Here is a 9492-nt window from a genome sequence, read left to right on the forward strand (position 1 = left end):
TTTATCCTGCCTCTTTAATACAAACCAGAGATTTTTTGGGCTTAAAAAAGTCTGCTGTGTTCTCTCTCCCCTTCCTCTCCCTCCCTCCCCCCCCCCCCCTTCCTTGGAAGTTAAGATAAGGGAAAGATTTATACTGGTAAGGAAGGGGGTGGTGAGCAGGGGGTTAAGAGGGAGCCACTTTTGGGGGTTCTTTGAAGATAAATTTAACTTCATCTTATCTATGTTCTGTGCACTCAGGAAAATGTTAACACTGGGGGATGGTGGGAGTAGGGCCTGGCTGAGTAAGGTGGGGTCTGTTTTTAATCTTCACCCTGTTCCATTTTGGGTTCATTACGGAAACATATATCAGGCTTGATAAATGATGGCCAGGTAAATAACTCTTGGCTTTGCTATTGTCTCAGTTCCTTAGGGCTCCCAGCTCATCAGCTGGAGCATTCGAAGCCTGTTGGCAGATAAAAGTGGGCTAACCCCGCTGGGCGATTGCCCAAGACAGCTAATGGGGTGGTATCAGAGAAGCTATAAGCATTTGCAGGATGCTCTTTTATTTCACATCTCATCCATTAGAGGGAGGCAGGCAGGGAAATGTGGGGTGAGAGGTGTGTATATGGCTCTCAAAGGCTTTGCGGGGCACTAATCTAACACACATACCCATATCCGCTGACAGGCCTGGAGTGAGATCACGGGCTCTCCTGGCCCTGCTGCAGGACCAAAGCTCATTAATGACCCACATGCTCACAACAGAGAACAACAAAGCTAACCAGAGCTTGGCGCCAGGGCTGTTAAAGGGTTTGGAAACTGGGGTGAAGGGAGAGATGTTGAGGGATCATATCAGTAAGAAGGGAATTTTAAAAACTGGTTTATCAAAGTCCCCACATTTGCCTTTCCATAGAATCTACTGACATAAGTTTGTTCCACATGGATGAGCCATATAGCCCTGGCAAGAGATTCCCTCCACTCCCTGCAGGGGCCTGTATGGAAGTTCTGCACAATACAGCTGTGGCGCTGTATAGACTAACCCAGGTAACTTACACTTACGTTTGGCACTCAAGTATTCTGCTTTGCTTTTGAACTGTCAAATGCTTGGAAGGAAACAGACTCTAATAAAGTTCTTTTGGTTAGCAGCCCAATCCTGCGCCACTGAATGGGAGCTTTAATTCTGATTTCATCAGCTGCAGAATTGGGCCCCATGCTGGTCTCCTGGCCAACAGGCCCAGTCAGGGACACTGGACTTCTCTGCCACTGTTAGGGTCCTTTTTGCAGCAATATACCAGCAAGAAGTGCCAAAATGACGATGTCAGTGAAATGCTTATTGTGTTTACGCTCAGTGGGAAGAGCTGTTCCTTACCCTGTGAACTTCCTAGTCAAAAGGCTACAGCTTTCTTCTAAGGCAGGAGTTAGTTCGGCATCTACTACAGAAGAATTTGGGTGCAGTGCATGGAATACTGCCTCATCTTCCTTGCCTCATCTTGGTCAGGCCTCTGGGAACTGTGAGACATATATACTTATTTATTTCAACATGTCAAATGCCCTGATCAGCCAACCCCCTGCAGCATGAACAAGATAAACAATGCATCAGTTAGGAGCAGTATCTGAGGCTGTTTTCCATGGGATGCTCAGCAAAGGACAGATGTTCAAAACCTACTGACACCTGGGTTTCCAAACTGACTCCTGGACTCTGCTAACAGAATGGCCTCAACAGCACTCTGGCTATTAGGACTGACAGGTTGCAATTCCAGAGCAGTTCTTTGACCCTGGGATCCAGGGATGTACTGACCAGGGTTCGGGGAGGGGGCCCTTTTAGTCAGTCAGGTGAAGGATGGTGGTGAATACAGATTCACTACTGCTTAATGAATAACATATTGCACCCTCCTGCATGCAGGATTCAGTGGGATCCTCCACACTTAGGGCCGGATTAACACAGGGGCTTTAAGAGCTGCAGCCCAGGGCTTCGGGCTTAGGGGGCCCCCGCAAAAATAAATCCATAATTATATACAATTCACTGGTCACCAACCCATCGATTGCAATCGACTGGTCGATCCTGGAGCCTCTGCCAATCTTTAAACCATGATTTGAGGATTGCAGTAGCTCAGACATAAGTTAAGGGTTTGTTACAGGAGTTGGTGGGTGAGATTCCGTGGCCTGCGTTGTGCAGGAGGTCAGACTAGATGATCATAATGGTCCCTTCTGACCTTAAAGTCTATGATTCTATGATTCTATGATTGTGATCTCCGGGCTGCTAAAAGTCCAGTGGCACAGCAGGGCTCAGGCAGGCTGCCTGCATAATGTGGCCCCATGCTGCTCCCGGAAGTGGCCGGCTGCTGGCAAGTCTCTGCGGCCCCTGGCAGGGGGTGGGGAGGGGGAGGAAGTGGCTCCGTGCACTGCCTCCGCCCCCAGCATCATCCCGACAGCTCCCATTGGCGCCAATGGGAGATGCAGGGGCAGCGCTTGCAGGCATGGGCAGCATATGGAGACACGCTGTCCCCAAGGGGCACGCAGAGACATGCCAGCAGCTGGCTGCTTCCGGGTGCGGCGTGGGGCCACAGCATGCAGACAGGAAGCCTGCCTGAGCCCTGCTGCACTGCTGGCCGGGAGTCGCCAGTGGTAATCACCTCCCGGATGGACCTGCACGCCTCACTCTCTCCTGCACCTCAACGCCCTGCCCCAGGTCAGAATCCCCTCCTGCACCAAACTCCCTCCCAGAGCCTGCACCCCTCAGCCTTTCCTGCACCCCAACACTCTGCTCCAGCCTGGAGCCCCCTCCTGCACCCAGACTCCCTCCCAGAAAGACACTACTGTAATATAACAGGTGTTCTAAGGTAAGAAGTAGGCTATTTTGAATTTACTTAACCATATTCTACATGTTTTAAGACTGAAACGTAACAACAGAATGGCTTTATGTTAATTAAAAGGCAAGTTTAGTATAGTGTTAATAGCTTCAATGCCATAATTGTGATCATTTTGTTTTAAATTGGGAAAAAGACTTGTATATAGGGGCCCCACAAAATCTAATAGCCTTGGGCCCACAGGAGAGTTAATCTGGCCCTGTACACACCCACCTTGTATCCCCCTCATGAGTCCTTTATGGAAAGGATTCTTCAGCAGCAATTAACCTTGTCCTGTAATTTAGGAGCTGGAAGCCACTGTATAGTGTGGCAATGACTTCCACATCCCCCTTCCTTTGTTGGTTATGTCTTTGTGGCACTCCCCACCCTGCCAGCTCAATATGGCCATGAATCAAACTCTGAGCTCCCATGTGGCAGCCCAAAGATACGCAGCACATTCTCAGCCAGTTGCAGGTTTGACGGGAGGAAAAGGCCACTGAGAACTCCCCAGGTTTAGTGCATTCATTCTTTTCTCTCATGGAGTCAGTAAAAATCAGAAGCTACTTTTAGACCACGGCTGGGGGTTTCCCCTTATTTTGGTTGCAGTGAATTTTTGCTCACACCATACAAACATCACTTGATTTGGCACAAGTAACAAAGAGCACTGAAAATTGGGATTGAGGTTCATTGTCAGAGCAGGGGTGGTGTTGGCAGGTAGGACTGGAATAGCAGAGGGAGCTGTAGGTCAAGGGTGAGGTGGATTGGACAACCTAAGGCCAGGAACAGAATAGCAGGCCATACTGCAAATAATAAATAACATGGCCCTTATATACCATAGCTAAATTGGGATAGAGATGCCTGCACAATGTCTAGCTCTGGCTACTAGTACCAGCCTCTCACACTTATGGGTACTAAATTGATCCCAAACTTGAAAGGAAAGACCCTTCTTCTCTCTCCTCCCAGATGCCTCAGGAATGGCTGGTATTTGCAGACATGACTGCTCCACTTGTGGGCTTTTGCTTTGAGGAGGCTGGGCTGCAAACTAGACATTGCTTGGCATTACTGTAGGCTACCCCTTAATGCCATGGCTCATGAAGCCATACACAGGCACCCTGGACAGTAGTAAGGAGCTGTTTAACTATAGGCTGAGCAAGTGCAAAATGGTGGTAGAATGTGCATCTGGATATTGAAAAGTGCGCTGGCATAGTTTACTGACTCAGTTAGACCTCAGTGAAACCAGTATTCCCATTGTTATTGCTACTTGTTGTGTGCTCCACACTATGTAAGGGGGAGATGTTTTTGGTGGGGTGGGAGGTTAAGGCAAATTGCCTGGCTGCTGTTTACACTCAGCCAGGCACCAGGGTGATTAGAAGAGCACAGCAGGGCACGCTGCGCATCAGAGAAGCTTTGAAAACCAGTTTCATGACTGGCCAGGCTACGGTGTGACAGTTCTGTTTGTTTCTCCTTGATGAAAACCTGCCGCCTTGGTTCACTCTACTTCCCTGTAAGCCAGCCGCCCTCCCCCCTTCGATCACTGCTTGCAGAGGCAATAAAGTCATTGTTGTTTCAAATTTATGCATTCTTTATTAATTCATCACACAAATAGGGGAATAACTGCCAAGGTAGCTTGGGAGGGGTGGGGGAGGAAGGGAGGATGGAAGGACAAGGCCACACTGCACTTCAAAACGTATTGAATGCCAGCTTTCTGTTGCTTGGGCAGTCCTCTGTGATGGAGTGGTTGGGTGCCCGGAGGCCCCCGCACTGCGTTCTTGGGCGTCTGGGTGAGGAGGCTATGGAACTTGGGGAGGAGGGTGGTTGGTTACACAGGAGCTGCAGCGGTGGTCTGTGCTCCTGCTGCCTTTTCTGCAGCTCCACCAGACGCCGGAGCATATCAGTTTGATCCCCCAGTAGCCTCAGCATTGCATAATGCCTCCTTTCATCACACCGCTGCCACCTCTCCTCTTGTTTCCGCAACCTCTCATCTTGCTCGTCCCTCTTCTCCTCGCGTTCATTTTCTACTTTCCTGGACTCTGCCATTGTTTGCCTCCACGCATTGTGCTGAGCTCTTTCAGTGTGGGAGGACTGCATGAGCTCAGAGAACATTTCATCGCGAGTGCATTTTTCGCCTCCTTCTCTGCGCTAGCCTCTGGGACGGAGATGATGGGGGAGTGTTGAAACATTTGCAGCTGCGGGAGAAGAAAAAGGGAGAGTAGTATTGAAAGAGACACATTTTAGAGAACAATGGGAAGACTCTTTCATGGTGAACCAAGCTGTTAATATTACATAGCACATGTACTTGCAGTACAAGGTCGCATTTTGCCTCTTATATTGACAGCCTGCCTGTTTGGTGTGAGAGATCACACACGCAGGGCCGGGCAACAGAATTTGGCTTGCAGGTAGCCATGGTAAGCCACAGTCTTTCAGCTTCTTCAACCTTCCTAACATGTGGGAATGGTTTCAAACAGCAGTGCCCTCCTTTCCCATACCAAGCACCCTTCGGGTTGGCCGTTTAAAAGGAGGGGCTGCAGTTTTCAGGTTAATGTGCAGCACAAACCCAACTAAACCCTTCCCTGACCCAATTCTGTGGGATGATCACTTCACCCCTCCTCCCACCACGTCACTGATATCAGGGAAGATCCCTGTCAGCCAAACGCGAACAGCTTAGCGTGAACGCCCCTCGCCCCCACCGCGTGGCTAAAAGCGGGGATGATTTCTTTTCAGCCACAGGCAAACAGCCCAGCAGGAACAGCCACCTCTGAATGTCCCCTTAATAATGTCCCTGGAGGATTGCTGCTCCATCCCCAGACATATTAACAGACTTTTCCAGTAGCTGTACTGTGCCGCGAATGCATCCCAAGTCTTCAGGGCAAATTAATCATTAAACATACTTGCTTTTAAACCAGGTATTATATTTACAAAGGTACACTCACCAGAGGTGCCTCTTCATGGTCTGGGAGCCCGCCTTGGGAGGGTTGGGAGGGTATTGGCTCCAGGGTGATTAACAGTTCCTGGTTGTCAGGGAGAATGGTTTCTCCGCTTGCCTGTTGTGCGCTATTCTCCTCCTCCTCCTCATCCCCCAAATCCTCATCCCTGTTGCGTGAGACTCCCCCCTTGCAGGTGTCCATGGACAGGGGTGGGGTAGTGGTAGGGGCACCCCCTAGAATTGCATGCAGCTCATCATAGAAGTGGCATGTCTGGGGCTCTGACCCAGAGTGGTGGTTTGCCTCTTCAGTTTTTTGGTAGGCTTGCCTGAGCTCCTTAATTTTCATGCGGCGCTGCTGCGGGTCCCTGTTATAGCCTCTGTCCATCATGCCCTTGGAGATTTTTTCAAATATTTTGGCATTTTGCCTTTTGGAACGGAGTTCTGATAGCACGGATTCGTCTCCCCCTACAGCGATCAGATCCAGTACCTCCCGTTCGGTCCATGCTGGAGCTCTTTTATGATTCTGGGACTTCATGGTCACCTCTGCTGATGAGCTTGCCACGCTGGCCAAACAGAAAATGAAATTCAAAAGTTCTTGGTGCTTTTCCTGTGTACCTGGCTAGTGTATCTGAGTTGAAAGTGCTGTCCAGAACGGTCACAGTGGAGCACTCTGGGACAGCTCCTGGTGGCCAATACCATTTAATTGCGTCCACACTACCCCAAATTCAACCCAGCGATGTCAATTTCAGCGCTAATCCTCTCGTCGGGAGGGAGTACAGAAATCAATTTTAAGAGCCCTTTAAGTCGACAAAACTGGCTTTGTAGTGTGGACGGGTGCAGGGTTAAATCGATCTAATGCTGCTAAATTCGACCTAAACTCGTCGTGTAGACCAGGGCTAATTCTAAAGCTGAGCTGGTGCTGACATTAGCTCCACCCCCATGCAGGAAGCTGGGAATGCTCCTCAGCTCAGGGGTGGCTCAAATCTAGGGGTCTATTTGAAGCTTCCCAGGAGTGAAATCTCAGTGGCCTTGGTTGTGGGGCAGGAGGCTTGCCGTGAGTGTAGGTATCTGGGTGAGGAGGGTTGCAGTAGGGGTGTAGCTAGAGATGTCACAGGAGCCTTGGCAAGGAAAGCTGCAGTGGGCTGGTGGTGGCAGCAGGCAATGCTCAGTAGCTGAGCAGAAGCAATTCAGTTAGTCTTCATGCAGACTCCAAGGGAACTCTCTTTGAAATGGGATTTCAATGATGACACCATCACAGATCTTCTTGCCTGCATAGGGCAGGGCATGTTTGGGTTCACTGTGTGCTGGAATCCCCAGCCCTTGGGGAATCAGTACTGGGGTGTGAGCTGCAATCCCAGCATTGAAAATGGATTCCCCACAGAGAATACAGCCCCACCCAAGGGTATGAGAAAGAAACACCCCCAACACCTTGTGCCATTAATAGTCAGAACTTCCTTATTCTGTCTTGGAATGCCTCGTAGACTGTTTGGAGTCGAAGGCTGTGCCATGGGTCATTGGAAAGGTCATTTCCCCGAGGTTGGCAAGAAGGCCTCCAATCTGACCTATGACCTCCATGTCCGCAGGTATTAACGATCTCCTTATGCCAAACAGGCAAACAAACATACAGTATGGAGAGGAATTTGGTTACTTTACTGAGATGAAACTCAGAAAAGTTCTTTTTTTTTTTTTACAGTAGCCTTTAAAAACTAAATATCCACATTGCTTAGATAGGCAGCACCGTGTGTGAGTGTATGTATGTGTGTGCATACATTACTTCATTCTTAAAGATACTAGATCAGACACCGCCCCTCTGTTGTGTGTGTTGTGTGCTCTGTTGTGTCTGATACAGCATTTCTTTGACTGCCAAGTGGTCTGATGGACTGTGATCCTCACAGCAAGCCCAGCCAGGGCAGGTGTGGGGGCTTCAATATACCCCTCTCCTGTGGAGGTGAGAGAGGAGACAGGGAAAGAGTGGCAGAAGAAACAAGTGAAAGGGAAAGTGAAGCAGACTGGCTCTCGGCATGAAGGCATATGGTCATCTCCATATGTCCATGTTGATCTCTCTGGGCATCTCTACATTATGAGAGACTTTAGCACCAGGCTGCTGTAGTGCAGACATATCCTATTTCGATGGAAGGGTTTTTTTCCCCATTGATATAGGTATCCACCTCCCCAAATGATGGAAGAATTATTCTGTCGAACTAGCTGTGTCTATACTGGGACTCAGGATGGCTTAACTACAGCATTCAGGGTGTGAATTTTTCATATGATGTAGCTAGGTCAATCTAAGTATTAAGTGTAGACCAGGGTTTAATCCCACACAGACTTTACTCTCTGCTTGAGCTGCTGGACTGCAGGGATAGCACATATCTCAGATCTGAATCATTAATTTACATCCTGGGGGCTTTGCTTGCCAGGGTTGCTTTAATTTACCAGAGGACAAGAGGGCAGGGCTCTTCAGTCTGGCCATATATCTGCCAGGGGTTATCTAGGAATTTCAGTCCAGCTATCTTCCTTATCTCAGTGATATAGAGCCCCCTCTTCGGTGACGTCTTGCCCTTTCTTAAGCCAGGTTCCCTGTTATCAATGGGATGAAATCCAGCCTCTTCCCCCCTCACCTCTGTCAGGTCAATATATGCTAGCTTAGTGCAAGGTTGTGGGGCACCTTTCACAAGGAGGGTGTGTGTGTGTGTGTGTGTGAGCACCAGATGCCACAGGAAAAAAGGGGCAATGATCATAGTGAGATGGAGGGTATGGCACTGGGTTGGGAAAGGCCAGATTTAAACAAATGCGATAACAGTTTTAACTCCTTCCCTGCTGTATTCCCCTATAGCTCCTCTGCTGCCCCTCTGGCAACTGATTTTCTACCATGCTCCCTTCTCATTCTTGTGTGTTGTCCCTCCTCACTCATTTAGACTGTGAACACATTGCTGTGGTGACTTGTCATTTTATTTGCTTGTAAAGCACTAAGTATGCCTCTCACGCTGCACACAGAATAATTACTCCTCGGGATATGCCATGGATGTTTGGCAGCAGGGGTAGGGATTGGGCAGTGATGTGTTACACATTAGCCAGATACACGCGGAAGATTTCATATACATAGGTCAAGCTCTGCAGGTTAATTCTTCTATTGTACAAGTACTGCATGCTATGAATTCACCTCCCCTACCCCAGGAAATTTGCAGACACTGTGTCTAGTTATGGTAATTTCACAAGGATATTCAGGCCGTGTTATTTCCTGTTCACAAAGTGACGTGGTGGTCAGTGGTTTCCAGGTCTGTGCAGACAGGTATTGGGAGGATTCCTATAGGGGCCATGAACCAAGGCAGAGGAGAGACTCAGTGAAGCTAAGGTGTGGGTGGGGCTGAATTGTTGTAATGTACATCTTCTTCTCCCTGGATTCAGTCCTTCTATTCCTCTGGTTCAGCCCACGAGTCCTAACACACCTCTTTTGAAAGACAAGTTGGATGAGGTAGTATCTTTTATCGGACCAACTTCTGTTGGTGAAAGAGACAAGCTTTTGAGCTTACACAGAGCTCTTCTTCAAATCTGTAAGCTCAAAAGCTTGTCTCTCTCACCAAGATAAGTTGGTCCAATAAAAGATACTACCTCACCCACCTTGTCTTTCTAATATCTTGGGACCAACCACGGTTACAACACTGCATACAACTCCTGTTTTGGTTTAGCTTAAATTTATAGATACACCTGAAAATGCCGGTATCACAGCTCGATTGGGCCAAGTGAATC

This window comes from Lepidochelys kempii, chromosome 9, assembly GCF_965140265.1.
Source record: "Lepidochelys kempii isolate rLepKem1 chromosome 9, rLepKem1.hap2, whole genome shotgun sequence".
NCBI classification, from domain to species: Eukaryota; Metazoa; Chordata; order Testudines; family Cheloniidae; genus Lepidochelys; species Lepidochelys kempii.